At 35.1% G+C, this 22,281-nt stretch overlaps 2 protein-coding genes across 2 annotated transcripts in view; both read right to left on the bottom strand.

The window, feature by feature from the left end:
* Nucleotides 1-17,154, bottom strand: part of LOC127063306 (60S ribosomal protein L38) — a 70,686-nt gene extending 53,532 nt beyond the window's left edge. The window contains exon 1 of the mRNA XM_050992883.1: nt 17,150-17,154. The gene's annotated coding sequence lies outside the window, so the exon portion shown is untranslated. The remainder of the gene's footprint in view (nt 1-17,149) is intronic.
* Nucleotides 1-22,281, bottom strand: part of LOC127063293 (division abnormally delayed protein) — a 107,571-nt gene that overhangs the window by 34,944 nt on the left and 50,346 nt on the right. The gene's annotated exons all lie outside the window — the stretch shown is intronic.

Raw genomic sequence — 22,281 nt, forward strand, 5'->3', positions numbered from 1 at the left:
AGGTATGAAACAGTCTCGGAAACGAAAGAGACGGAGTTGGTGGCGAGGGAGACAGGGACTGAGGGGGAGACTACAGGACTGAGAGCCGAGGCGGGAGGGGTTGGAGGTGGAGAAGGGTGGGGTAGATTTGAATACCGGTACCTAGACTGTACAAAAGCGCTTGTCGCTTAAGCAGGAACTACAGATTATATCCCTACTCGTCTAGTCGAATGTAAAGCTCGTGTGTCATCGTGTCACGATACTACCACTGAATTCTCTCTCTCTCTTTCTTTCTCTTTCTCTTTTATGCATTCTCTTTTATCGACTAGGAGGATTAAGTCTGGCTAAATTCGAGTTAAGAAAAAAAAAAGAAACGAAAATAGTACACGTACATAAAAAAAAAAAGAAAAAAAAAATTGCGTTACGAACAACGAATAATTATGAATTTGTTATAAATGAATTGTTGTTTCTGGATTATGTTCTATAAATAAAAATGATTATCTTTCTTTTTTTGTTTCTATATTTGCTAGTACACGTATGATCGAATTTTTGCCCGACATATTTCTCACCTCATACATTTGCATCTATAATCGATGGAAAAAAAAATCTATGTCGTGTTAACATGTATACATAATCGATTTATCGTAATATTAACAAAGAGGAAAAAAAATTATTTACATTAATTCGTAACCGCCTCGGGCTTAGCTTAAAAGCTAAATCCGTTCGGTTACTAAACGGATCCCTGCCAATATTCTATTTTTATATTTTTGAAAAAAAAAGATATATATATATGCTATATTTGTGTAATTTTTATTGAAACAATGTTAATGTTTCAATAAACGACATTTCTTTTATTGAAAATTAACGAGTATAATAATTAACGGTGATGTTGGTAACGATTTTTGTTTCTTTTTTTTTTCTTTCTTTTTTATTATTATTATATTTTTTTTCTTGTTAAGCTCGATAGTCATGAAATGGAAAATAGCTGATATTGACATCGGCCGTCAACAAAAAGCCATTAAAAAGACCGAAAATATCGAAATATTCGTTGGAGTTTTTCTCATAAATATCTTGACACGATGTTTTCGCGTGATTTTCATACGTAATACAATTTTAGCAGATCGTCGAAAGATCGGTCAAGCGTATAAGTACTTATACGCTTCTCTCTATTTTCGCGCGAACGATATTATTTCGTGTTATTAATTATGATATACAATTTTCCGTAAAGTCGATGTTTAATAACGATTATTATAATTAATCATTGATAATGGGTCGTTAGTAATTAATCATTTAATATTCGATTATTATAATTAGCAATTGTTTGTTACTACGTCGGATTATTTTAACGGGAAGTTTTCAATATATTTCAATGTCTAGAAGGTTTTAATTTAATTATAAGAGAGAGAAAGAGAGAAAAAGAGAGAGAAAGAGAAAGAGAGAGAGAGAGAGAGAGAGAAAATGTACGCTTTCGTGCGAGTGAAAAACATGCGCGAGGAAATTTATGAAATTTATATTAAAAATTCTTATCCCCATGAAAACGATTTAAAAAAAAAAAAAGAAGAAAAAGAACGAAAAAAAAGAAAAAAAAAGAGAGCAGTCGTTATAATCGATCAATTCAAATTTAATATCGTAAATTTAAAATCTAAATATCGTAATATGAATTTATTAAATCTAAACGATGATATTTTTAATATCAACTCCGACATAGATTTCGAATGTTGGTCTTAACTAAATTAAATATTAACCAAAGTAATTAAATCAATAAATGAAAGGATAAAAAAGGAACAAGAAAAAAAAGAAAAAGAACAAAATAAAAAACAAAAAAGAAAGAAGATGAAAAAGGGAAAAAAAAGATTAGTATTCGCGAGTAGGTAGATGATATAGAACTTGATATCCTTCAGCAGCACACTTGAGCGTGTTCGCGAAAGTAAAGTGAGAAGGGAACCGATAAGCTAGAGGTGCCAAGTTTCGATGAGTCGTTGCTCGACGAAGCACGAATGAACGAACGCACGAAAAAAAAGAAAATGAAAGAAAGAAAGAAAGAAAGAAAGAAAGAAAGAAAGAAAGGAGAGATTGAGAGAGAGGGAGAGAGGGAGAGAGGGAGAGAGAAAGAGAGAATGAAAAATAAAGAAAATAGAGAAGTATCTCTTCGCGAAGCACTAACCATCTTGCGGTTGGATAAAGAGAGGTAAGAGGAGAGGGACGACGACAGGCCGATTACTCACGAGTTCAAAGTTCAGAGACAATTTAGCCATGATGACGTCATACATGCTCGAGCATCATCAGCCAACATCTTTACGTCTATCGGACGTAATGGTGAATCGAGAGAGCGAGAGAGAGAGAGAGAGAGAAAGAGGGAGAGAGAGAGAGAGAGAGAGAGAGAGAGAGAGAGAGAGAGAGAGAGAGAGAAAGCAAGGAAAAAGGACGAGTCTACGTGTAAATTTGTTATTTGTTTTTTTGTCTCTCTCTTTCTTTCTTTCTTTCTTTCACTGTCTGCTTGTCCCACTGTTTGTCAATGTCTCTCTTGAAAAAAGAAAAAGAAAAAGAAGAAAAAAGGAAAGAAAGAAAAATATGTTAGTGTCGATCGTTCGTTTAACCTCACGCTCCGAATTACTCGACTATATTTAGACATATTGTCGGGGACGATTTGCGAGACCATTTTATTCACAATACGTATATACACATATGTATTTGCTTAGATCGTACTGGTACATAGGAATTTACGGAATTTAAATATAGGGAGTAGAAATTTGACCATTTGAATTTTATACGAGATTTGTTAAAACTTCTGTTGGATATATTCTTAGTATGTTAAAACTTATTTTAATGTATGTGTACATATATATATATATATATATACACATACACATACACGTGTACACGCAGAGTAAGTATGCATACGTATGTAAAGACATATATATATATATATATATAAGTACTATAAATAGATATCATAGATAGATAAATGTATATATGTAGATGTACAGATATTAATTGACGTATAACACAGAATTCGGTGACTACCGTTTAATATGTAAGTACATATGTATAAATTTACGTATGTACGTATGTACCATCGTTTCATTTTCAAGTAACCTTTCAAATGTATCTACATACCTACGTTTCCCAGTCACGTTGAAAATCGTAACACGAGGTTGTTAACGCACGATTGACGTCGGACGTGCCGCCTCCGCCGTCGCTGTCAGCGCGTCGCCGCCGACGACGACGGCAGATCGATGTCCCGATCTAATTTTAAGTAAACTGTCAAACACGGATATTAATAGTTTGCGAGAAAGACGAAAACCAAAATCGATCGAGGCAAACGATTCCCTAAGAATTTTTTGCTATGGCCGTCAGCCATTTTGAAATTCTTCGATAATATTCAAAAGCTTCCGTATTGCGTGAAATAGAAATTAAAAAATAAATAAATAGATTAATTAATACAAAAAAAAAGAAAACAAGAAAATAATACATTTATGAAGACAGAGTATATTCCTTTTTGGCACGACAGAGAGAGAAAGAGAGAGAGAGGGGGGGGGTCAGAAAGAGAAAAAAAGGTTATGTAAAAAATAGAAAAAAGAAAATAAAAAATAAAAAAAAAAAAAGGAAAATACATTTATAAACACAGTGTATATCTCTCTTTCGGCTCGAGAGAGGGAAAGAGAGAGAAAGTAAAGAAGAAAAAGGAATATAAAAAAGCTTTGACGATAAACTAAAAGTTCTCGTTTGAAATTTACCGCGCAAGATGGCGCTACGAAATCTCGTTGGAGTCAGAATACACGGACATTGAACGGGAGTAATACACACGTACGTACATAAGCACATATATACATACAACAGTGGGGTATATTCATCCGAGGCTTCTACCAGCGACCAACAGTCGAAAGTAGTCGTTGGACCGGCTTCATTAAGGTTTAATGACGATGAAAAAGTAGAAGGGGGTTGGTCGAAGAGGAGGAGGAGGAGGAGGAGGAGGAGAAAGAGGAGAGGGAGGGGGAGGAGGAAGAGGAGGGAAAGCGCGGGTAAAGGAACTACTCGTAAAGTCACGTTGATACGTACGAGAGTACACGAGTACGTCCTCGTTGTATATACGTACGTACATACATACGCACATACATGTATCATACATACAGTACGTATGTACTACGTATGTAACTACGTACGTAGGTACTTACAACACACCCGATGGCAATAACGCGCCGCCATAAAGAGTACTCTCGTTCGTCGAATTAAGCTAATACTTGGGCTTTATCGTAAGGAGGGAAAAGTCACGTGGGAAGATGGATGGAGGGGGAGGAGATCGGTAGAGGCAGAGCAGTAGATTGGAAAAGAAGAACCACTCACGAATTCATCGACGGATTATCGAGAATCGCGGTAATAGGCATTCGTAAGTACGTAGTCGGACTGACTATGTTACATGGTCGGGCGCTCTCGATTGGTGCTGAGAAAAGAGAAAGAGGAGGATGAGGATGAGAATGAGGAGAAGAAGAAGGAGGAGGAGGAGGAGGAGAGGAAGAGGGGAGGGGCTGGTAGGGGTAGAAATGCAGACGGTGAGAAAAACAGGTAGAGGAAGAGAGAGGAGATGGAGAAGGAGGTAGGGTGGGAGGGGGGAGGAAATGCGAAAGCTTGGAATGAAAGAGAGAGAGACAGAGAGAGAGAGAGAGAGAGAGAGAGAGAGAGATAGATGTATATATATAGGGTCGCACACCACCCTGTGGCGCGCCCACTGCATTCCATGCGTCCTTTGCTGTTGCTGGTGCTGGTGCTGGTGCTGCAGGTCGCTTTGATTCGCCGACCAGGGTCCACAGATCGAACTGGAATACTATCGATCGTACTTATTTGAAAGGATCAACTCGGTGGGCCCACTGAGATATCTGGATCCCGTCGCATTTGGTTAGATTTTGTTCATTGGTGAAGCGGTTTTTACTCGTTTTTTTTTTTTTTTTTTTTTTTTTTCTTTGAAATTACTCCTTATCAATCGTCGTTCGATTAGGGAAGAGGAGTCGATGACGGTCAGACGAACAATTTACTTTTTTTTTTCGTTTTTCTTTCCTAAATTACTTCTTATCAATATCCGTTTTGGGAGGACTACGATAATCGGATGAATATATGAAACTGTTGTTTCTTCTTTTTTTTTGTTTTTCGTTTTTTAAATTAATTAATTACTTCTTATCAATATTCGACTTGGGACGAGGACGATAATCAGACGAATGTATGTAACATTTTTCTATGTGCATGTATCTTCAAAGAAAAGACCTTGAAGAGATGGCGAATGAATTGTTCTTTGAATTGGAATACGAATATTCGTGTAATAATAATTCAATATGAATTATCAATTGGAACGAAGCAATGAATTTCTTTCGAATCGATTGATTATATCGGGAAAGTTATCGAATCGACTTTATGTCACGAGGATACATATGATCCACGGTTCTCCAATTCTCCTGTCAGATTTCAAGTCATCCACTTTTACTCTACCTTGCAGTAACCCGACGTGTAAGAAGAAACTAACCATGGTCGATAGAAAATCCACTTAGAACGGTATCTCGAGTGAAGTACGGTCGAGAGATCGATTCTGACTGTTCGCGGTACTGTACAGGCGAGAGAAAACACCGTAAATTCCCAACAACTATTATTTCTTCTAAAGCGACCAACAGGTCCTCTTCTCTAACATGTTAATACTTTCTAAATGGTTCCTTTCCCATTCCGCAGCATCGATTGATCCAAAAAAAAAAAAAGAAAAACGAAAAAGAAAAAAGAATTTTTTTTCGTAACAAGTTTAAAAACTACCTGCCCTCATCCAAAAAGAAAGAAAGAAAGAAAATTCGAGAGACAAAGATATCAAAGTTGGTCTCTGTAAATGGATGAGAGCCCATGTATCTATCGCGCTTTACTGTAAAAGCGATTGAACGTTATGAATGATGAAAAAAAAGAAAAAAAAAGAAAAAGAGAGAGAAAGAGAGGAAACATTTCTACCGGATGTAAATCTTTTGTCATGGACAGTGTAATCGTACAAGCAAAATAGAACGGAGCGAATGAGCTTCGATGATATCAATTAATACTCTTATTATACGAGTTAGTATTATGAAGCGTGAAATATGCCTAAAGCAGATATAGGGTGATATTAAAAATGGATATAAAAGTAGAAAAGAGAGAGAAAGAGAGAGAGATTGTTCGAGGGACGTAACGATTGGCTGGAAAAATCGTCCCCGATGCGTCCGCAGTCACATGGCAACAGCAATCTCTCGCTCTTGCTGTTCCGCCCACCCTCCTCCTCTTCCTCCTCCACGCTCTTTCTCTCTCTCTCTCTCTCTCTCTCTCTCTCTCTCTCTCACACAGTCTCTCTCTCTCTCTTTCTTTCTCTCCTCCGGGCGTCCATCGACCCTCCCCATTCAGCTATTCCATATTCCGTCTTGGTTCCTCTGCCGTGTCTGCTTGACCCTCTTGCGAGTGGGAAGAGGATAAAAACAGAAAGGAAGAAGAAGATGAAGAAGATGAAGAGAGAGAGAGAGAGAGAGAGAGAGAGAGAGAAGTAAAGAGAGAGTGGATGCACGCGAGGCTCCTTCAGGTATAACAGGTTCGGCTGGACTCCCTTTTAAGAGTCCCTCTTTCCCTCCTCCCTTTCCTCCAAGTCTCTTCGACTCATCTTTTCTCTCTTCTCTCTCTCTCTCTCTCTTTCTCTTCTATCTCTTCTCTTCTTTTCTCTTCCGTTCGCTTCACACTCTTAGCCAGCACTTTCCTGCTTCCTCGCGTGCCGATTCTTTTGGGACCCAACTTTAAGACCCCGAACTCATCCGGGAAGACTTAATGCGTGTCTCTCGTGAATTCCAACCGAAACTTATCTGTGTATGCGTCTACACATATGTGTATGTATGTATGTATGTATGTATGTATGTATGTATGTATGTATGTATTTATGTATGTATGAAGGAAAGCACATAATTTTGCTTTTTTTGAAGATTCATTCACTCAATTTTATTTATTGTTAGTCTGTAAGATCGAATTTCGAAAGAATGATCATTGTTATATCTTTATTAATGGTATGAGGTCTTCAATAATCCACCGAAATAACAAATCGATCAATTTTAACGAAAGAAATATCGATTAATTTTATACGTTCCGCGTTGACTGTCGACATATATACGCACATACACACATATAAACACAGAAACGTGCCGGCAGTATATTTGATTTATGGTATATCAATTCGAACAATATTAGGAGAGATTTTTAAGTTAATTAAATGGAAAATTAATTAACTCGATTAATGCGAGGATTCTCGTTTTATTTTACAAAATAAAATCGAGTTGTAATGTTTCTTATAAAAGTCATTATTTCTATTATATATATATATAATATGAAAGTAATTGAAATCAGTCGTTCGGTCAAGTTTTGATTTTACTTTTTTTTTTTCTTTTCTACTTCTTTTCCTTTTTTTTTTGTTTTCTTTCTTAATCTCATTTCGAGTTTCCTTCAAGTAGAAGAACAGATTGAAGTTAATACTCGCGATGGGAAAGGGAAAAAGTCGAGCGCGATTGTAGAAGCACAAAAGGGATTCGCCTAAAGTATAAGTGGCTGTTGTGTGTGCCGTATCACGTTTCACCATCTATGGACCATATTTGTTCGATGAATGCGCTACCACCAGAGCGCAGCGTCGCTGCGGCTTGGCATTACGAGACCTTTTTCCATTCCGTAAACCGAAGAAAATTCCGACTCGTTACGAGAAGTCATTCCTCAACAAGAGTCATTCGTTCTTACGCTATACTCGGAGCACAGTCGTTTTTCTTTTGAAGAAGAAAAAAAAATTGGTCTTTCTTTCTACCTCTCTCTCTCTCTCTCTCTCTCTCTCTCTCTCTCTCTTTCTTGTTTCTCAATTTACCGCCTTTTCTCTATGAGTAGAGAATGAGAAAGAGAGAGAGAGAGACCAATCGCGCTCGACTTTTCAACACGATTTAAATCTTTTATCTCGGAGCTTTGCGAGATCAAAGTGTTCTGTCGAAAAAAAAAAGAAAAAAAGAATGAGGGAAAAGATAAAAGAGAGAGAGAGAGAGAGAGAGAGAGAGAGAGAGAGAGAGAGAGAGAGAGAGAACAAGTTGTCTATGAGAAAAGAAAAATGGTTTCCTGGATCGATTCGCATAGTTAAACGAGAGAAACTTTAACTCCACTCTCGAATATTCACATTTGCGATATGAAATTTTGTTGGAATTACTTTATTATAAAAAGAAAAGAAAAAAAGGAAAATAAAATGAGGACAAAAAAAAAAAAAGAACGAATAGATGATTTTTCTAAAGTAATTTCCTCTTCTCAGAGATAACAACAATACTCAATTATATTTTGTCGAATTTAAGGTAAGAAAATTTATAGATAAAGAAAGAAGACGAAATAAATCCTCCACGCCCAAAAAAAGAAAAAAGAAAATGAAAAAAAAAAGAAAAAAAAAGTAAGAGAGAGAGAGAGAGAGAGAAGAAGCTATCTATGAGTAAAGAGAAACGATTTTTCATGGATCGATCGGTAGAGTATAAAATGAAAAGAGTGTAGAAGGGAGAAATCTCGTTGGCGGATAGTCGAGACACTGGAACTTCGCCGTTCTGAACTGTGCACGCAATTATTCGATGTAGGTACCGAAAATACCGATGGAGGAATGGGTCATTGATTCCTAAGGGGGCATCGTGCCAAATACTTCCCCCACCACTCGACTCGACTACCACTACGACGATCGTGACGATCACCACCATTACCACACCATCCGCCATCGCCACTACTACTATTTACTACTACTACTCTACTACTGCTACTACTCCACTACTACTATTACTGCTACTACTACGTTATCTCCTCGTTTCCCCTCTCACGCTTCTTCATCTTTTTCTTTCCCTTCGTTCTTCTCGTCGTTTCTCTTAGCTCGTAGATGATTTTATCGACCGCGTGGAAGACTGGAGCCAAGCCAGAAGAAAAATAGAGAGAGAGAGAGAGAGAGAGAGGGAAGAGTTTGTGGAAAGAAAAGTAAGACAAATAAAAAAGAGAAAAAAATAAAAGGAAATAAAAAAAAAAGAGAAAGAATAGAAAAGGAAAAATAAAGAAAAAGAAAAATGCAATGAAGCGGATAGATAAACAGATATTTACTATTATAGTCTCCATGGGCAGAGTAGAAATAACCTCTCCAAACTTTAAATCCTCCGATTTCTGCTAAAAGGATCCAGAGCGATAGAGGAAATTCACTAAATCGAATTCTCCAGGGCTAAGGTACTTGAAAAATTGCTGGATTTCAATCCATAATCGAAATACGTCACGATGCATCTCTCATGGGATATATATATTATCGAAGAAAGAAATATTCTTTTGTTAGATATCTCCTTTAAGTAATGTTTTTTTTTCTTCCTTTTTGTCTTTGTTTCAATACGTTTTCAAAATCTTTTGAATGTATATGCGTGTATGATCATTTAATTTTATATAACATCAATTTGGTTAATAAATAACATATGTGTGTTTACGTACATCCACATTTTCAATATCTTGCATCTAAATAAATAACACTGACATTTATATAATAAAAAAAAAAAATCTAACTAAATAATATCAAAAGTCCAAAACGAAAAATTGATAAATAGTATATTACCCATAGCACACAAACACGCACACACAACACAGGCAGATACAATTATTAAACCCCAAAATAATTAAATAATAAAGTAATAATATCTTTACATATTTTTATATATCTGTATTACTACATTGTTTTTTAAATATCTTATCTTACTATGATACGATGATGATACTATTTACTATGGTTTTGATACTAACATTGTTAGATACTACATATACATGTATTAGCAGCCCATAATATGTAACACACACATATATATACACACATACATACATATATCTACGTGTCCGAATCGTTCAACATAGAGTAATAGATTAGCTATTCGTCGTACATCGTACCGTAACTACGTTAAAGAGATCGTGCGAGGAATTATTCGTTCAGGAAGAAAACACGGTATGCTCCGTTCTCGCGCCATTCATCACTGGGCACGTTCGTTAATTAAGATATCGCGTTGTATCGCACGTGTCCATCGGCCAATAGGTAAGCAACCACGTAGAAACTAATGTGTAAATGAATGACTCCTAGAGAAATCAAAGCCCTCTAATCTCGATGTACCTACCTAACGTTAACTTTCTCGACCGAATTGATTACGAATTTTCTCTCTCTCTCTTTTTCTCTCTCTGTATCTCTCTATCTCCATCTCTCCTCTTGTTCCTGTGTTTCCCATTTAATTAAGATATCTACTCAATTGAGCGTAAATATATCTACCCATATGCAAATTAAGTAATAAACTAAACGACATCGTAATGTCGATTAATTAATCGTTAGTCAAATTTACGATAGATTGCGACAGAGAGAGAGAGAGAGAGAGAGAGAGAGAGAGAGAGAGAGAGAGAGAGAATGATTTTAATAATTACGAAAACTTTGATACGTCCACGTATATAATTATATAATTGTATAGTGAATACATATGTATAATTGTACAATAACTAAATATGGGTATATATTTATAACAAAACGTATTACACACGTAATAATAATTATTGTAGTGTAATAATCGATCAAATATATCAAATTAATTAATTATCGATATTGTCTCTCCCACATATATTACGTTTCCGCATATGTAAGCAACATGAGATTCATGATATATAATCTTTCTCGTTTTAATGTCCGAGTATCGATTAAATGTATGTACCAAATTGCAAGATTTAATATCACGAGTATAAAGAATTTGTATATTTATTGTTAAAATATATTATCATTTCTATTTCATATGATATATATATTTTTTCTTTTTTAATTTGATAAAAGTTATGAATTAGAAAAACAAAGACGAATGATCAATAAGAGCCGCTTTTAACGCATTATAGTATGCGAAATAATGGATTGCATCAACGTTGATGTAAAACCATTGGCTTCACCAATAAGTTAATTTCGAAATTTTTAATATTTAAAAGTAATAAAAGGTCATTTATCTTTTGATATAAATTTATTTTCCATGTAAATATATTCTGTAATAGTATTATTAATTTAGATATTAATCAGATATATCAAATATCAAATATTTCGTTTTTCTTTTTTATACGAAATACATTAGTAAAATTTATTTATAAAGTAAATGTTTCTGAAAAGGAAACAAAGTCCAACGTGAAGTCTCTCTCTCTCTCTCTCTCAAAAAAAAAAAAGAGAAAAAAGACGAAAGAGAGAAAAAAGGGAAAAAGTAAACTAATCGATTTAAAAAGGAAAACTATTAAGAAACTTTTGAATCAACCTGTATTACGTCGATACGTTAATTATACCTATCAATATCACGTTGTGGAATGGCTTCGTATTATTTATTATTGCAAATAATTGAACTTAGAGTTGAACCAATTAGTTACATTCCATTAATGTTCTACTAAGCGCTTTTTATTTTACGCGACTGTGAGATTCAATGGAAAAAAGAAAAAAAAAGAAAAAGAAAGAAAAAATTTAATGTAAATATCAGTCAGTAATATTTCATTCGTAGAAAATAAATGTCAAATGTTTACGAAAGAGGGTAAGAACGGAGAAAAGAAAGAAATAAAGAAACAGACACCATTAATCCTGAGTCTTCGTCGCGAATGTTTTTTTTTTCTTTTTTCTTTTTCAGCTATGGCATTGAATTGACCGATATAAGTTAAGTCGGCATTTGTAATAGCGTATTTTATGTGTAAATAAATAATGCTATAGTATAGTATATCGGATTGACCAATAAATAGTATCAAAATTATGCAGTATTTTATATGTAAATAAACAATACTATATTATAGTATATAACAATATTGTATTGGGAATATAGTATTGGATTGACTGACGAGTAACGTCAGAATTATGCAGTATTTTATATGTAAATAAACAATACTATATCATAGTATATAATAACATTATATTGGGTATACAATATTGGATTGACCGATGAGTAACGTCAGCATCATGTAGTATTTTATATGTAAATAAATAATATTACAACACAATATACAGAAGTATCATATCGCGAATATATTGTGAGTTGTATATTGATACGTGAAATAATATCGCAATATTAAAAAAAATTACTCTACGTAATTGCTTTTTTATTTCAAACTATTTAGATATAAAGTAAGAAAAATTCCGACGTTATCTTATTATTATATTATCGCTTAACCTTTGAAATATATATACGTATCTGAAACTATATCGCAAAAAGTTTTTCCTTCTCTCTCTCTCTTCCTTTCGGTTATATATTCGCGTGGAACTCGATAACATTTACCTAATTACCGGAGTGAGAAAAGTAGAACGCGAGGAGAGCAGATCGCATGAAGAATAAAATTGAAAATATCGTTTGAGAAGAGAGAACCGCGACGAAGAGGTGAAGAGTGGATGGGGTAGGGGTGAGGGGAGGGGAGGAAAAAGGAGAAAGAGGGGATGATGTTGATGTTGGGAAATGAAGGAAAGAGAATGATGATGATATGAGAAACAAGGAAAGAGAAGAAATTCGTCCTTGCCAAAATCTTTTTCGTACGAGATACTCAATCTTTCAGTACACGTACGAGTCGACACGACAAGACGAGGACGAAGACGAGGACGAGGACGAGGACGAGGACGAAGACGAGGACGACGAGGACGACGAGGACAAGGACGAGGACGAGGACGATGTCGACGACATCGACATAGACGTCGATTCACCAAATTCAATTTGAGAACGACGAATTTCTTTTCTGCAACGTTAGATGTGCATCCATATATTCCGGTACCCCCACCCTCTCCTATTTCTATCTTTCCCTCTCTCTCTCTTTCTCCCCCTCTAAGTCCCGCAAAATAGCAAATGTCAGAACACGGATAATCGAACTTCTGTCGCTCGTACGAATGACCACTTTAAGAATTACTTTTTTTTCTCCTTCCTCATTCGTCCTCGAGATAAGAATAAGAAGTCCATTGCATGTGTATTAAATGTGTTTTTTCCTTATTGCCTCTTTTTCTTTCTCTCTATTTTTCTATTTCTCTCTCTCTATTTTTTTTCCTTTAAATGCCTTCAAAAAAGCAAAATTAAATAATTCAATTAGGACACCGAGAGGCGCCACGAAACTTTTTTGATAAGTTACAAGTTTCGCTTGAACAATTTCATGATGCAATTTTATATATGTGTGTATATATATATATATATATATATATATATATATATATATATATATATACACACACACATATACACACGCACGTACACACACGATTCACGCGAGAATATAGTACTATATTGAAAAGTTTCGAACTATATAAAATATGTCACAAAGGGAGACCACGTATATTCTTTTAAATTGAAATAATAGCTCTTTTTGATTTGTTTAAAACGAAATTATTGTAAAAAGAACAAGAGGGAAAAGAATAAAAAAGAAGAAAAAAGAAGGAAGAAAAGGAGAAAAAAGAAGGAAAGGAAGAAAATAAAATGACCCGAGAGAAAGAATTCGTTCTCAAATCGAAACGAATATTAAATTATCGATAAAGTCTCGCCAATTTCGTGGGCAAAAAGGTATTCAATTCGATTTAATATCGTTCCGGAAACCGTCGTCCTTGCATAACGTGTTTCACCTCAAAGAAATTGAAAATAAAAAAACCTAAAAGAAAAAAAATACATATATGTATAAATAAAAAAAAAATATATATATACACATATTTATAAGAAAACAAGAAAATTTACAATTTAAAAATAATATTTCGAGACGAATAAACATTTTTAAATATGTTCGTACTAATTCGATCATTGAATTTCGATTATTAAATTTCTCGAATGTTTCGTGATAAAACAATAACAAAAATAAAAACAAAAACAAAAACAAAAAAAGAAAGAACTTAAAAAAAGAGGATAGCCCTTTACATTCGATTATCCGCGTTATATAGTTCCACCTTCTTTCGATTACACCCTCTCTATCCACCCCCTCCTTGCCGCCCTTCATCAACTCTCGGCGAACGCGAGAACAAAAAGCTTTTATATTCACGCTCGACGAGATAGCCTCGAACTCGGGAATATAAAATTCAAAGAGAGAGAGAGAGAGAGAGAGAGAGAGGAAAGAGAGAGAGATAGAGATAGATATATAGAGAGATAGATAGATAGATAGATAGATAGAGAGAGAGAGAGAGAGAGAAAAGTATCGAAATTTCCTCGGTGAATTCTATAAAATAAGTAAAAAGAAGTGAAAGAATAAAAATAAAATATACATATACATATATATACATATATACATATATGTGTGTGTGTGTGTGTGTATATATATATATATATATATATATATCAATAGGAGAGCGCAATACTCTTATATCGACAGACCAAGAATTGCATGCGCATTGCCGTAAACATTTCGAAATTAAAAATAGTTTCCGATCGTTAAAAAAGATTAAAAAAAGAATATAAGAATAATGAAAAAAAAGAAATAAGTAAATAAATAAAAATAAAAAAAATGTAATTGAGTAACTGAAAAAATCAGTGTAAAATCGAAATGATGACCCTTCTCTCTCTCTCTTTCTTTCATAAGAGCGAAAAGAAAGAGAAATAACGTGAAGGAAAGAAAGAGAGAGAGAGAGAGAGAGAGAGAGAAAGAGACGAATGGAGAGAGTCTTTGTATTGTATGGAGATGGCGAGGAGGTTCACGAAAGGTGGTCGAGAGGTGGGTTGGAGAGGGTTGAGAAGGTGGATAAGAGGGAGAAGAGTTGGTCTGGAGGGATGGAGAAGGGCGGAAGGGAAGAAACACGACGACGAATAATAATGAGAGATTATGACTCTCTTTTTCTTTCTTGCATCTTCTGACTCTCTATCTTTCTCTTTCTCTTTCTCTCTTGCATCTTCTTGCATCTTTTTGCTCTCTCTCTCTCTCTCTCTCTCTCTCTCTCTCTCTCTCACTCTATCTATCTCTCTGTCTCTTTCTCTCGTGTATGCAGAGAGAATGAGAGAGAAAAAGAGAGACAATGGATTCTTTTTCGTTCGTCCAATTACCGGTACGCGCCCGTGTGCGCGCGCGCACGCTCACGGACACTCCAGAAAGATAGAAAAAGAGAGAGAGAGAGAGAGAGAGAGGCGCTATAAAGTCAGTGGGCGCGATCGAGACTCTGCAGGAAATGAAGTCCATAGCGCCACTTCGGATATAACAATGCTTTGTACTTTGTTACTCCTCTCGAGCAATGATCGATCCTCGGAATAACCATTACTTACTCTCTCTCTCTTTCTCTCTATCTATCCTTCTATCTTTCTCTAATCGAAGATAATTCGAGAGCGTCCGATTTCTATATGCCTTTGGATAATGACGAAAACGATGACGAGAACGACGACGACGACGACAACAACGATCGATCGATAATGATGATGATAATGATGACGACGTCGATGATAATGATGATGATATCCGACGATGAAAGAAATTAGAACACGATAATAACATCTTCTTATTTCTGATTACATTTTTTAAAGGTTAATATATCGTATTGGTAGTGTGCAAATGTTTGTACATTTGTGTGTGTGTGTGTGTTACGATAGCAGTATGAAGTGTTTGTGTGTATGTGTATGTTATGATACACTGAAAAGGTTTATTATGAAATTTCCATTGATATCATTCGGTCTTGCAAAATATTGCTTAGGCTTGCATATAACGTTATCGAGGTTCAACGTTCGATTTATTCGTATCGATTTGTCGAAGTTATTATAACATTTTTTCTTTAACCAGGTAGGACAAGTAAATAGTCAAGTACTTGAAAATAATCCCGTTCGAACTATGGATTTTATATTTGTAGTTTGCATATTTATTCGAAATTAATATAGATGATTTTATTATCTGGGATTATTATGTAAGAGAACAATTTTGTATTTAAAAATAGATCGATAAGGTAAATTTTAATGCTGATTATTGTTATTGTAACAATCGTACATACACATATAAATATATAAATAAACAATTCAATTATATATATATAATCAACATACATAATATAAATAAATAAATAAGTATATATATATATATATATATAATCATATATATAATTGGCTTTTAAGTTCGAACAGTAAGATTGACCATATATCTTCACCCGATTCGAAATTATAAGAAATTTAATATCTACATAAATGCGAGGAGGTAGAAGCAATTGAACGGAAGCGAGGAGTGATCACGATGACGTTTTCACGAGAAGGGAATCTCAGGAGGGAAGTTCGAAGAGATAAAGGAAAGGTATTTCAGAGGAGAGCGGGTCTCTCGGTAGATCACAAGACCGTCTGGGGGCGGGTCGATTGAATTTTCGTGCGAATTAACGAGACGTCGTCTGGCTCGCTGAGGAAGAACGTTCTGTATGTAAGAGAGACAGAGAAAGAGAGAGAGAGAGAGAGAGAGAGAGAGAGAGAGAGAGAAATGGCATTCTCTGCTCGACTCGGATGAATAATAATGAGTAAGAGAGAGAGAGAGAGAGAAAGATAGGTCTCTCATAGGTCGTGGACCGGCGCCTTTTCGTAAAAGGGCCGTTAAGGTGCTACCTTAACGATCTTTCGAGCCTTCCCAAGGGGGCCAAAGGCCACGTGGAACGCGGACACGTAAGGTCGACGGAATGCGGCCGTATCTCTTTCTCTCTCTCTCTTTCTTTCTCTGTCGCTATCTTTGCGTGTTTCTCTTTCTCTTTTTGAAAGAACGATTCACCTTGGTGAAAGAAAAGGAGAAAGAGAGAGAAGGAAAGGAGAGAAAGAAAGAGAGAGAGAGAGAGAGAGGGGGAGAGAGACCTCCTGGTCGAAACAACCACGAAACAGGACCCGACTTGTTCCGACAATTCTTGTATTTCGTTTTTGGCCTTCGTATCTTTTGCCGACAAGAAAAGGAATTCGCGAAAGAGTAAGTCGGTTTTTCGATTTCGAAAGAGGAAAATAATTCGATCGTTCGATACGAAATAGTAATCGAAGTAGTAATAGATAATCGTGAATTACTCGTACAAGAAGGTCGATAAGTAGTTAATATTTGGAAAAATTTCTTTCGACGAATATGAACGACAAAAAAAAAGTAAAGTATGTAGACGGGTAAATACGAGTATATCACGTATTTATAGAAGATTTTTTACTAGCTTATCCCCTCAACTACGCCCAACCTATCCTACTAGTTCAACGGTGATGCAAAAGTCTGAGAATTTGGGAATAGATAGAGTCATATTTGGCTCGGAGAAATTATTGAACCGTTCGAAGGAAAAAGATTTTTTTCTCTTTTCTTTACTTTTTTTTTTGGGAGGTCCTACGAGAGGACGTGCAAGAGAGAGAGAGAGAAAGAGAGAGAATCGATTCTCTCATGTCGTACAGGCGTTCGTGTGAGAAACTTTTAATTGCGTTCCACGCGTTGGCGCCTGTGCGAAGGTTCGAACGAGTAGGAATGGAAGGGTGAAGAGGACGAAAAGGGAGGCAGAAAGAGAGAGAGAGAGAAAGAGAGAGAGAGAGAGAGAGAGAGAGAGAGAAAGGACCGAGATGAGAAGAAGACGATGCTACAAAAAGATGGTAAGAGAAAGAGAGAGAGAGAGAAAGAGGGGGGAGGGGACCGAGACGAGAACATGATGCTACAAAAAGATAGTAAGAAAGAGAGAGAGAGAGAGAGAGAGAAAGATTGGGAGGAGGGAAAAGGAGTTGGTAGAATGAGGAGGCAAGCAGACTGGATTTTGCTGTTATATTTCTACGTCTACCAAACAGGGTCGTCTCTCGAGGGAAAGAAAATAGGATCGTTTTGCGGATAGTAATGGCGAACGGGATGCGTTCACCGTAAGCAACTTTTCCTCGATATCGTTCGGATGAGAGCCGAGAAATTTTTCGATTAATAAACTTCTTTCTCTTTCTCTTTTTCTATCTCTATCTCTCTGTTTCTTTCTATATATGTATCTATCTATCTATCTATTTCTCTATTTCTCCTTCGAGAACCATAGCTAAGAAAATGAGCGAACGAGACTATTTTCTTTTTTCGTTCCGATGTATATCATTATCTTTCCTTCCACGTTGAAATTTTTCTCAAGACGATATAATACACGATTAGTATACGTACTGCAATAGTTTATATTTTGTTATAAACTGTTATATAGTTTTAATTTTAAAGCTTTTTAATTATCAATTGTTACGTAAATTGTTGCATATAATTGGGGAAGTTATTTGAACAAGGTGATATGTAATATATAGTTAGAGATCGTATAGGTGATAAAAAAGACAAGAAAGAAAAATAAATGAATAAAGTAAAAAGGAAAAGAGAGGAATAATTAGTCAGATAGATAAATTAATGAATAGATAATCAATTAACTCGTTCATACTAATTTGAATTTTCCTTTTACCAAGATCGAATTCCGCGACTCGGAATTTTAATGAGTATACTTTTTGCAACGTTAGGATATACGCGCGTGAGAAAATACAAAGGGATGCTTGTACGAACAATCGATATAAGACGTTCGTTTATGTTACGTAACGATGCGAATCCATCGATCGGGTGCAAAGGCAAACGAACGAAAAAGAATAAGGGAGAAAAAAGAGAAAAAAGGGGAAAAAGAAAAAAAGAAAAGAAAAAAGGAGGAAAAAGAGAAAAGGCAAAAAAAGAAAGAAAGAAAGAAAGAAAGAAAGAAAGAATGAAAGAAAAAATAAAAAAGAAAAAGATGAAGGATCGTTGGCCAAAAAAGAAAAAAAAAAAGAAAAAAGAAAAAAGAAAAAGCGGACTCTCTATTCAAAGGAACGAGAGAGCGTTCGATGCATTTCTAAAAGCACGCCACGTTCGACAACGCGCGATAGCCAATTTCGAGAAAAGTCGAGCTAATATCGAGTACGAGCTTTTCCTTTCTTTCTTTTTTTTTTCTTTCTCCTTTTCTTCTATTTCGTTCTTTTTTTCTCCTTTTTTCTTTTTTTTCTTTTCTTTCCTTTTTTCTTTTTTTCCTTTCGAGCGAAGATTGGAGATACCTAAAATGCGACGTAAAAAATAAAAAGACTTGGAACAGCCCCTTTTGAACTTTTTGAAAGGAACTATTCAATGCTCGTAAATAATTAGGAAGTCCAATGCAAACCTTAATCAGTATTTAATGAAAGGAGACGCTATACACCGGACACAAATTGAAAAATAATTTTTTAACGGAGACGATTGAAGTTAACCGAAAAGAAATTTTTCTTCTCGTCTTTCTTTCTGTTTTCCTTTTTCTTTTTTTTTTACTTTTTTTCTTTCTTCTATTTTTTTTTTTTTAATTTTCAAACTACGCGAGGATGATTGAAACTTTGAAAAAGGAAGAGATGATCAAAGAAAAAAAAAAAAAAAAGTGAGAAAAACTGGTAAAAATCATATTCGATTTGTATGGCGACAGAGATTAGAAGATAAAAAAAGATTACGATAAAAAGGAATAAAGAAAAGAAAAAAAAAAGAAAAAGAAAAAACTTTCAACCCGTACGCGTTAGAGATCGGAAGACAACGAAGATTAAAATAAAAACTAAAGAATCCCTTTTGATTGGTAGAACCTATTTTGATTCGTAGGACGAAAGAGAGAAAAAGAGAGAGAGATTAGAGAACGAACACGATTCAAAAAAAAAAGAAAAAAAAAAGAAAGAAATAAAAATAATAATAAAATAAAATAAATAAATGAATGAATAAAAATCCAATCACTATCGCACTATCGATTTACACGCGACAGAGATTAGAGAACGAATGCGATAAAAAAAAAAAAAAAAACAGATAAAAAGAAAAGACAAATAAACAAATAAAAAGAAGACGGATAAACGAGTAAATATATAAATAAACTCGATCTATACTCGACGGTGATTAGATCAAAAAACACAAATCGAAAAAAAAAAAAGAAAAGAAAAAGAAAAAAAAGAAGAAAGAAAAAAGAAAAAAAGAAAAGAAGAAAAGAAAATGGATAAAGGGAAATAAAAATCTTAGGAATGGATTTAACGTTTCTGTGTCCTGTCGTAGCATAGGTAATAGAGACGGGATACTTATCGGGGGGCCTGCGGAATTCTAATCGCAAGAGGTGCATCGGCCACTCACCGAACGAGTTCTTAAGCGTGAACCGCCGTCGTAAACGTAGCCGGTCTCGCGTCGCGTTCCTGCCATTGCCGGCGGCGTCTTAGTCCCGACGAAAATGCTAATCCGTCGTTAGTTTCGCTCGGCGAAGCGTGTAAACTGTCCAAGGTACGCGTCGTTCTCCATCCGCAGGCAAACAGTCAAGCCGGATGACGTTTATAGTGTTGTAGGGATAGGCTCTACGTATAGTCGGACTTTAGAATCGAATCAAATCCTTTTCTCTCTCTTTCTTTATATATATATATATATTTTTTTATTCTCTCATATTCATTCTGGTTCTCTCGTTCTAAATAAGAAAGTGGATTAGATACATAATAAAAGTGAAAAACATAACGCTACGAATCGAGTCAACTCGTTAAAGAAATCTTTAATGGCGAATGAGCAACGAAAATTTTTTAGGCGATTAAAAATATTTAAGAAAGATTTCAGACATTTTTTCTTTGGTCAAGGTGGAAGATTTCAGAAGGATTAGACTCGTTTTTTTTCTCTTGTTCTTGTTGTTGTTATTATTATTATTATCATTATCATTAATCATGCCATTTGGATTCGTAACATTTTATAAGAAAAACAAAGATAAGAAGAAATGCTTTCATTATTTAATTAAAAAAAAATTTTAAAGCTTCCGATTTAACAATCACTCCTTTTTCCTTTTACTTGTTCCACCTTACGGATGTGAAAATATTGTTGAATGTTAATGAAAATTATACGTATTACAATTAATTCAAATATAATATTAAAGTATAAAACGTATAAACTCTCCTGTTTTTTCTTCCTTGTTTCGCTTCAAAAAAAATAAAAAATAAAAAATAAAAAAAGCAACTATTATGATAGATTGTAATATATTTGTTCACTCCTCTCTCTCTTTCTCGTTGTACAAGTTTCTACATACACCCAGCTATCGTTCATCTTTCACCGCGTGCAAAATCCGAAACTGCCTCGCCCACGCGATTACACGTCACGAGAAAGTAAACCCCGAACTACCCCACGCGAACTATCCTACGAGAGAAAGCAGCCCTTCCAACTAGCCCTTCCTCCCTTCCTCTCTCCTGTTCTTCTTTATCTACTCTTCGTTAACTCGAGCTCGATTTCTCGAGCAGCTTTTAACTTATCCACTATACTATTACCACTATACCATACCTTTATATACTATATACTTTAGCATACTATCGCGTTAACACGTTGTTACGCGATAATGAATATCGCGCGTGTCTACCAACGGCAGGGTTACCACCACCTGCGATCTCGATCGTTTCTCTTCGGCTAAAGCGAAATTTTGTTGGACGATAGTTGTTTAAGGTTTCTAGGATAACAGGAGAAGGTTGGTATCGAACTGCGATCTCGTTTTCCACCTTTCCTATTTTACCCTTTCTCTCTCTCTCTTTTGCCGCTATAGTAATGGGGACGAGCACTTAAATTCGTCTGAGTGTGGGTGTTCGTATGTGTGTGTGTGTGAGAGAGAGAGAAAGAGAGTGGGACTGGGATGGAAAATTGTCATTAAAAAGAACGCAAACCCGATTATCGCTAGTAGACGATAATCGATTCGAGAGATGAAAATTATCTTCTTTTTACGCTACTAATGGATGCTTTCGGTTCTAAAAGAGAGTGAGAGAAAGATATATATATATATATATATATATATATAGTACTATTGGAAATCGAAATTCATTAATAACGAAATAAAAAAAGAAAAAAAAAAGAAAGAAAAGAAAAGAAAAGGAAGCAAGAAAAAGAACCGGAAAAAAGGGAACAAAAAAAAAAGTACAAGTACGCAACATTTCCCTGTCGATTCGTTTTAAACGCGTATCCAGAGATACAGTTAAGGATCGTTCTTAAAAGATTTGTGTGACGTGTAATAAAACGGAGAAAAAAGAAAACAAAAAAAAGGAGAGAGGGAGGAAAAGGAAAAAAAGAAAAGCAAAGAAAAGGAAAGGAAGAGAGGGGGAGATAAGAAAAAGATACAAAAAAAATAACAAAAAAAAGAAAAAGAAGGGAAATTGATTTATAGCTATAGAAATTCTTTCGTACGTACGGTCACGCACACACACACACATTTAGTCAATCGATGTCGAGAAGTAAAAGGAATAGTGTTACAGTAATAGTAGTAGTAGTAGTAGTAGTAGTAGTAGTAGTAGTAGTAGTAATAGAAGAAGTAGTAGTAGTAGAAGAAGAAGTCGCATTCGTTATTGCCGGATTCCGGCGATATCTAAAATCGTA

The sequence above is a fragment of the Vespula vulgaris genome, chromosome 4 (assembly GCF_905475345.1).
Source record: "Vespula vulgaris chromosome 4, iyVesVulg1.1, whole genome shotgun sequence".
NCBI classification, from domain to species: domain Eukaryota; kingdom Metazoa; phylum Arthropoda; class Insecta; order Hymenoptera; family Vespidae; genus Vespula; species Vespula vulgaris.